Raw genomic sequence first — 9655 nt, 5'->3', positions numbered from 1 at the left:
GCTCGCTGCCGTTTTCTGTCACTAGTAATAGCAGCCCTCTCTCTCTCTCCCCCACCTCTCTCTCTCTCCGTCTGTGCGCAGCGGAAAACGGGAACGCGCATGGCACCGTGCGCGGGCCCTGCGCTGTGTTTTCATTTTTTTAAACCTCTCTCTCTCTCTCTCTCTCTCTCTCTCTCTCTCTCTCTCTCTCTCTCTCTCTGTGCCTCTCTTCCTCAGTGCGGTAGGAAACGGTCCTGATGGCTCGCTGTGGGCCGTTATCAGGCCACCGCTTAAGTGTTTCCCACTGATTACCTCTTGTGAAAAAGAAACGGAGCAATCATGTGATAAAGATGAAAGGGAAGAGAGATTCATAACAGGAAAAATTATAGGATGTTTCAAAAATCTTTCAAATTAGGCATGGGAAAACAAAATAAAACGCATAACAACCTAATAGAAAGTCACCATTAACTCATTATGGCATATTATATTAGGCTACACTTTACATATATAGGGGAAAAACCCAAAGTGCTGAGCCTGACCTCTTGTGTTTCCTTTATTTATGCCATGATGTTTCTGCTCTGTTACAACCATCACACTGGAGCCGCTCAGGCTTGTTTGTACAGTAATGACTCATGAAAGAGTTTTGCTCACATTCCTGGCAGAGGTTAGCTCAGGACTGTAAATTGATGCTACAAGATAACATGGTTTCCATCAGAAATGCACCTAAATTGCCCCACTCTGGATGATTTGTGGAGGTGGGTGGAATTGTTCCTTGTTAAGTTGGTCCTTTCTGGGACATGCAAGCCCTGAAAACATCCCTCTTCTTCTTCCTCCTCCTCCTCCTCCTTCTCCTCCTCCTCCTCCTCCTCCGAATGGTGTGTTTCAAGAGGGAAAATTTGTACTTGATTGTACTTGGCTTCAACAGGACACCACAGGGGCTTTTGCTGCAGATTTGGCACACAGATAGACTTCAGGGAATTATTCTTGTATGTTTGAGCGTTACTAGCTCTTTGTGGGTGTCAAATTAAAGGAATAAACAGAACAACTTCAGTGCTCCATATTGGCACTGATTCTCCAGGTCTCTGCAGCTCAGCTGGAGGAGAGAAACTCCTTTCTTCTAAAAGATTTTTCCCTCACATCTGTGTTTTTAACATGTCTGTGGAGAGTGCTATCGAACGTGTTAGGTGAAAATCTCCAATAGACGGTTAACTACACCGCTCCTCAGAGACCCGTATCAACGCATCTTTGTTTTTCCACTCATTTAGTGGTTGAACAAGGTCAAGAAATGGTCAAAAACCATGCAAACACAGAGAAGGCAAGCTGGAGCGTATTCAAATCACTAGGCTCTTCACCGAGAAGTCTGGTGGTCAGGCAGGTCACAATGTTATTGTGTACAGTTGCTGTAGAAACCAAACTTGACCTGGGCTTCGCATCTTCATCTTCACAAAAGGCTGTAATTTAAAAAAAAGAGGAGTGTGTTTGTGTGTGTGGGCATGTGAAAAAGATGACAGGGTGCAGATATTTGAAAGTCAAATTAGGAGTATAAAGTATGCACCACTGAATCACAGAACACGAGCACCATGTGGGGTGTTGCAGCTGAGATGCTAAATGGTCAACTGCTGAGAAGCACGCACAGGGTGCAGGCAGGTTGGGGTGGTGTTTGATGTGTGTTCACTCCAACCGGAAGTGTGCAGCATGTAAACAGGAAACTGATAGTAGAGAAGCTGCTGTGGTTGGAGGAGCAGGATTGCTTTGTTCACTCAGATCAACCCATGGTGGCCTGATCTTGGGTAAGATGAGGTAGTTGTGAAGACGGTGAGGAAGTGGTCTTCTTTCTTTCTTTCTTTTTTTTTTTTTTTTTTTTACAGCTTACTGTTTTATGACATTTGTGCAAATGGAAGCGGTAAAAGAGGTGTTTTGAGTGTTTGTGTGTGTGTGTGTGTGTGTGTGTGTGTGTGTGTGTGTGTGTGTGTGTCTTCCAGCCCAGGGGGTTCATACATTATTCAGTCTCAGACATTAAAGATGTAGATGTGGTCAGAGACATATGCAGGAGAGACACACAGGGTGCTCACACACAGGCAGACAGACACACAGACAGATCTAGACAGACAGACACACATACTCACGCACAACCTCTGTTGTAATGAAAGCCTGCATGGATTTTTCCCTCCACTCCAGTTTAGTTTTCCGTTTTTGTTCTCCTCTAACTACATTCATGGACATCACACATTGTTGACTCGTTTGCTACACAGGCCACTGAGAAAAGGAAGGAGAGGGGAGGGAGTTGAAGAAAAGTAGGACAAAAACAACATAATGTGTGAGTGTGTGTGCCTGTATGTGTAAGCGTGTGTGTGTATTTGGACAGGAGAGCATGACACGTGTCTCAAGGAGTGGAGATTTCACAGCCCAGTGACTCTGTCACTGTGCACCTGCTCACTGAGACGGTGGGAGGGAGGGAGGAAATGAAAGAAAGAGGGAGAAGAGGGGAGAGAGTTTGGGGTAAAAAGAAGTAGAAAATCCATCACGAGAGAATTAGTGTGAGTACACCAAAGGAATTTAATCAGCATAATTGCAAAAAAAAAAAAAAGAACTAAACAGAGAGGTCTTCCATGGAATAGAATATAGCATTTAAATAAACCCACAGTGTATTGCGGCCACTATGTCTACCATTCAAGCATGACATCCTTGTGTGATATATGTGAATCTCTTTCCAAAACCATGGTTAAATAATGTGCTGCTGTAACAGTCTTCATTTCTCCGGGATAGTTTTCCACAAGATTGCAGAAGCTGATGTCAGGGACTTGCCACAGTTTCATTCCACATTCAGCTACAAGAACATTAGTGAGCTGAGGCGCTAACATTGACCTGGACCACAGTGATCCGAGATCATCCCTAAAGTGCTCAATGCGGGGTTGAGATCAGAGCCCTCATCAGTTGACATCTCAACAGCAAACGTTTCTTCATTAGATACTCAAAGGCATCGTCACCACACAGATACTGTAAAAGCAATGTCATCAGCCTTTTTGACATAGACATAGACGGAAAAGTATGGATACTCCTCATAACATTTATGTGTGACAGTGAGTCAGCCTGCATGTGAGCAAGACCCTGAAACTGAGGCAACTAACTCTGACCATCATTCATTCAATTATATAGGCTACCTCTATGTATTGTGACATGTCAATATGTAATCTGGAAGAAAGTGAATTGCAGCACTGTAGCATTGATCCAAGTGCATGAAAAACTGCTAATGGGATGAGTGTCACTCAGAATGATTACGTAAATTACAATGTTTGAAATAATCAAGCCTTATACTGTAATATTGAGTGGCATTCATTCTTTTTCTTTTTCTCCCTTTCTTCATTTGTCTCTCTGAATAATGATGTAGAAAGAAAGGTAACAAAAGGATCAACTGAAGATAAACTCAAGTGTGACTGCAGCTGTAACTGGATTTCATGTAATGTCCATTCTTCAGGTAAATGCAACATCTGTATGGCTGTTCTGCAACAGGTCTTGTGCTAAATGGAAACAGCAGTGTTGCTTGTATGAAGATATTTCTTTAGGTTTGTAAGTCAATTAAATTGTTTTGTCCAGAACTATGTGTGTGTAGGTGTGCGCGCATGGATATGTAGGTGTGTGCGAGTCAATTTAGTTTGAACTGCCTGTGTGTGTGTGTGTGTGTGTGTGTGTGTGTGTGTGTGTGTGTGTGTGTTTAAAGGAGAGAGATGGAGAGCGAGAGAGGAGTGGTGGGGTGGGGTGAGTGTGTTATCTTGCAAAGCAGACGTTTTGAGCATAGCTGTGACTATAAGGTCAGTGTGAGTCCTGTGTTTTAGCCCCAGGATGAAACGCTAATAGCACAATAATGACAGAGAGGGAAACTGCAAACAGAAGATAAGGAAGACAGAGACAAAATGGCCATCGCTGAGAGGGTGATTACAGAGGCAGAGTGGGCATAAGAGAGGAAAAGAGACTTAAGAGAGAGAGAGAGAGAGGGATAGAGAAAAAAGTTGTTAGAAGGGAGATGATAAGCTATATGGATGGATGGATGTTTTGACTTGTGGACCCCTGTAAATTGCATTAGAATAATTTTCCAGATGGCCACCCAGCCACCAGAGAAAATTATATATCTGTCATGGTTGTGTTTATTATGATGTCTGTTTTTTTGAAAGGGAATGACAGCTATTTCTGAACAAAGCCATCACGTCCATGTTCCATGACTTGAAATATGGAAAAGTCCCACGTTTCAAGTGCGGAGGCCTAATAAGAGGTCTTTCATCTGGGTCTGGAGCCTGAATCACATGCTACATGTTAAAGCTGGTGCATATACAGAGTGTCTTTGTATGTGGCTCAGGGAGTAAAAAGACAAATAAGACAATTCCAATAGAAAGAGTAGGGAATGGCTGAATTTCACTTTATACCATGCAGCGTTTGTGGTTGATGGTGTTTGTTTTCCCCCTTGTGGTGATTATTGCACATTACACTCCTGTTGTTCCACTGCAACAGCTTTAAAGTGCAGATACTACAGTATGTACACACTCAGTGTTGACTTTATGTGCCTATAACATTTAATGCAATCCAATCCAATACCTCAGCCATATTCTTTATGAATACAATAATGTTCAGTTCTGAGTGACTTGATTTTACAAGTAGCAGAGCTAAATGTTCCTAATGTGAATTTGTGACTGTTATATTAAATTGTAGAAGTACAGATAATAAACTGATAATTTGGGCTCTAAATCAAGTCCATGCAAACACAATTAAGATTCTAATGTAGATATTGTATGCACCACATAATAACAAATATAAACAAATATAATATACTCAGTCCCTCATGTGGAATTTTGTATTGAAAATCAAGGTTGTGTCATCAATTTTGATTGATTAAGCAACTACAGCCAACAGCCCTGCAATGATGTTACCAATAGGAAGTGGACAATGCTGAGTTCAACATTTTGAGCAGATTATGTTGAGAGGTGTTCCCAAGAGGTCTTTGTTATCTCAATTGTTTTGAGCCCCATATACTCTACATACACGAGGGGCTAGCACTGAACTAAATCACAACACCACATAACACAAGAACACTACAAGACAATAATCACAAAGTTTGCATTTATTAAAAGTCCTTATAGTGTTTAGAAAACAGAGTAAGGTTCATGACCCCATCGCCTCCTTCTCTTCTAAATAAGCCACAAAACGTTACCTCGACAGCTTCCCATTCATTATCATCATTCACAGAACCTCTTTGCATAATAACAGGGGCCTTGTTCCAAATTGTCACAACAATGGTGCACGAGCTTGACTTTCTGAATCCAATGAACATTCTGCATTTAATGCGCCAAACATGTTTAACAAAATAACCAGTATGGTTTCTGCATGGCTCAAACCTCCTATGTCACATGGTCTCTACAACATGTTCTCTCACTAGGGACAAAGAATAAAATAGCACAAAAAAAGTGAAACTGTTGCATTTGGTGTCATTTGGTGACACGGTTGCTCATAAAGTTGGAATCATAGATTAAGTGTATATCTACTCAAAACTATAATGATCAATCTCTTCCAAACACATCACTGTAAAAAAAAAAATTGAACCACAACCACCTTTATAATAGGAATAAAAAGAAGAATATGTCTGAAAACATTATTCAAATTATTCCAACTTTATGGGCAACCATTTTGATGTTTAATTTTCACACTGATGATAATTTTAAATAAACAGTGTCTTGGCTTTTCTCCAATTTTCTGACTGCTTAGCTACCTCTATAATTAGCTTCATTAGCTTCTAAAAACTAACTCCTCCATGATGTAAAACACAATAGGCTATAAACACAACGGTCATCGCCACAGACTTTTATGTTGTCCCATTATAGTCGAGAGGTGTTTTCTGTGTTTTTATTGTGCTGGGTATTTACCGTATCGTTTCAGTAATCCTCTAAGATCTTGGTAAAATATTAGAAAAACACGCTCCAGTCCTTGAATATAATGGATTTTGTACATCCCACCCCTCTCAAGAGGACGGAGCTCTGTCGCTCACTGGGAATTCCTGGCCTTTAAAACATAATGTCTGAATGACTAACATGAATCTTGTGAAGAATCTCAATGTGAGTGAAGACATCTGCGGTTTTCTGAAAAGACCCAAAATGTATAGCTTCAACCTGATCCATTCAGGTTTACACAACACATCCAAGGGATCAGAAATATCAGGATTCAGTCCAGCTCTTTTTTAAAATTGTAGTCATTTTCTCTCTGGATTACAGTCACCGCCCTCATGGGCTCCTGGAACAAGTCTCCAGTTGCTCTATCTAGACGGCTGCAAACTTCACTTGTTAAACCTGCCTAAACTCTCCCATGTCAGAGTGGTCAGCTATGCATGTGCACCCTACGGACATGGCTGTTAGAGGATCAGGACCCCGATCATTTTTTTTTTTTTTTTAATACATATAAGTCACTTTATTCATATTTTTCCACCACCAGCTGCTTGACTGTCCTTTTCCTGTGCTGACCAGGCTCATCACTTCACACAGTCATGACTCCTGACCCCTGGCTTCCCAACGGAGAAATATCCTCCTCCCAGAAAACCCAACCCTCAAACTCTGCCAGAGAAATTCATCTTCCATAACTTTTCATAAGAGCCTCTCTCCTCTCTGTAGCTCTCTATAAAAAATATTCTCCATAAAAATCTCCCCTCTTTCCTTTGGTTTTTTATGAATTTCTTCCCAAATTACTCTGTCTGTGTACTCTCAGTTCTCATTTTATTAGGTAAAACAATGCACTCTAATCCTGCAATTGATCCTCCCTTCCTGAAGTTTATGATGTTTTATTTGGATCAGTTACAGAGGTGTTGATTCAACTGTGTGGTTATGGTGGAGGCTGTGGTGTGTGTTGCTCTTGAATCATATTATGTCCAAACCGTAAGTCACTGAGGGCAGGGAAAATTATAGACAGACCTCCAATCACCACAAACTACAGCCTCCTAAATGACCATAAAGTTGAATCAACACCTTACTGAACAAAAACTATTACCTTCATAAAGGCAGCGGTTATTGCAGAAGTGTGGTATTAGACTGAATTAAGTGCACTGAATATATTTTCAACTGGGTGCGCATAGGCCAGGGACATGCTTGAGATAGTTGATCATGATATGAATAATTAAAAACATTATTTTCCTTCCCATTCTTGTCATCCATTTCACACTTTTAGTGGCATTAATTTTTGTTTCAGCTTAGCAGTGCATTCCACTTATGAGTCCAGGAGAAATAAATGAAATGGAAATTTACTCACTGATATTTTAATATCTGGCAAATGGCTAAATGCCCATTGTGGAGCGTACACGAAGCAGCATCAGCACATTTGCATGAGCTATTTAGAATAAAGTCAGGGACTTCCTGCCTACTTTATTTTTTCTTTTAAATCAGAAATATAATATTTGGCCCCTTAGGGCATCCCGACCCTGTCAGCAAACAGATACCTTCCAGAACATTTTTTTTTTAAGGTCAGGCGTTTCAGGAATGGATGATTGGGGAATAAGGGATTCTTACATTTTAAAGTATAACTTTCAATAACACCAGTCTCATTACTGCAGCAACAACAGCTCTACAGTATGTTGTTGTTTTACAAGTCTGCAATTAATCACAGCACCACAACTGACATTCAAGTTTAACCGGAATACACAAGCATTTAATCCAAGTTTGTTTATAGAACAGGTAAATTCACATCATAACTCATGTCATAAAACAGACAGAGCTTATGTCAGTCACTACCATTTCATATCTGTCACCAGAATGAGTTTGGATAAGGTGTGGTGGAAAATAAACATAACCATGTTCTTTGTTACTGGCAGTGTTAGTCAAGCAAATATGGAGGATCTTGGCATGTTTATGTTTAGGACTCCATAAACCTGCATCCAATACACAACCCCTCTAGAGGAACTGGTCCCATCGGAAAGAATGAGAGGACAACCACAAAAATAATGATGATGAATGGAGATTGATGCAGTTGCCACAAAGACCACCATACATGATCCAGGGTGTAAAAGATGACATTTAGTCATCATTAGGATTTAAAAATAGATGTTGTATAGTATTAACAATATGAGAAGAGCAACATTTTTTGTAAATCCTTCATCTTTTCTTTTTTTTCCCATCTGGCCAGTGGAGCTCTTATTAATGAATCATGTAGCTAGAGGAGTCTTCAGGTGAATTCAGTGTTATGTGTGTAGCCCCTATCACAAATTTGAGCTTCACAATCTGCAGGGCATGTGGCAGTCTACATCCTTCCTTAGACTCCTTCTAATCACCCCTCACACACCACAGCAGAAAAATGTGAATGAAGAATTCATCATCCTAAGAATTATAGTACCTGTTGATCACCTGCTGTAGGTCAGTAGCTCAATAATATAATATTAACTTCTGTCTAAGTGACATTGGTGCATACAAGATAGAGTTCAGAGCTCACTTCATTGTAATTGCATACTTTGTCCACTAGGGGACAGAATAGGGAAGCAGAGTCATCTAAAGTTTAACCCAGTTCACAAATAACAAACAAAACAATTGGAAGATAGTGGAAGCCTACATAAATAGACTTGTTTCTACTCTCCAAGTAATCCATTTGATTAACTGAGCTGCAATGTTTCTTCAAGTGCTTTGTTCTCCTTTTATAATTCTATTTTATTCCTAATAGACAAGCTCAAAGTAGTGGCATTACAATATAAGATTAATTATCAGTACCCAAACTGTGACCTTATATTTTATTGCGTTGCCCTGAACAATCCAAGCGCCCTCTGCTTCCTCAACATTGTCCATGTTTTTCCCTTTTTTTCCCTGCCATCTCTCTTTGTTTGCAGTCTCCTTGTCAGACTTTGCCTCTCAGCAGCTTTTGACTTCTCTCAAAACGTGCAGGTCTTAGCACCCCCAGCCCCAGCCTGCCCTCACCCCTCTCTCTCTCTCTCTCTCTCTCTCTCTCTTTTCTCACACACGGACACACACCGTGACCCACCACAACTCTCCACGGGAGAGTTCTGCCATGCTCTGTATATTGGGTGTCCCAGGATGATTAACTATTGATACGGAGCTCAGGTAACACACCTGATATCTCGGGGCGGGGGGTGGGGGTGGGGGTGGGGGTGGAGGAGTGGGGGAGGGGGTGGGGTGGAGAGAAAGAGAATAGCATAGCGAAAGCAAGGGTGAGGGAGGGGAGAGAAGAGAAGAGAGAGAGTGAAAGAGAAAGAAATAGCGTATGGGGGCAAAGTGAGTGAGAGTGAAGCCAGGAGCCAGACAAATGGTGAGAAAGCCACAGCAACAATACGCTCCACCTGTACACACAAACACACACACACACACACACCTTTTTGGATTGGTGGGGACACTGAGGCTGACTAACCAGTGGTTGGGTGGCACACTGTATTGTGATGACTCAGGGCATAGCTGAGGAAATGGGATGGTGAAGGCAGTGAATGTATCGAAAGACAAGAACTGTGTGTGTGTGTAGGGCAGATGCATAAACAAATGGATCACTGTTGTAGAAGAAACATCCATTTGTCCTTAACTACACTGACATTATGGCTCCGCTCTCCAACCCCCACCCGGCCCTTACTAATTACTTTGCATCCCCTTCAGGTTAAGTGTGTGTGTGTGTGTGTATGTGTGTGTTTACCATGTAAACAGACCTACTTTTCTGTGTG

Source organism: Trachurus japonicus, chromosome 1 (assembly GCF_045865225.1).
Source record: "Trachurus japonicus isolate A0001 chromosome 1, Traja_1.0".
Classification (NCBI taxonomy): domain Eukaryota; kingdom Metazoa; phylum Chordata; class Actinopteri; order Carangiformes; family Carangidae; genus Trachurus; species Trachurus japonicus.
This window is presented reverse-complemented; position numbering follows the sequence as displayed.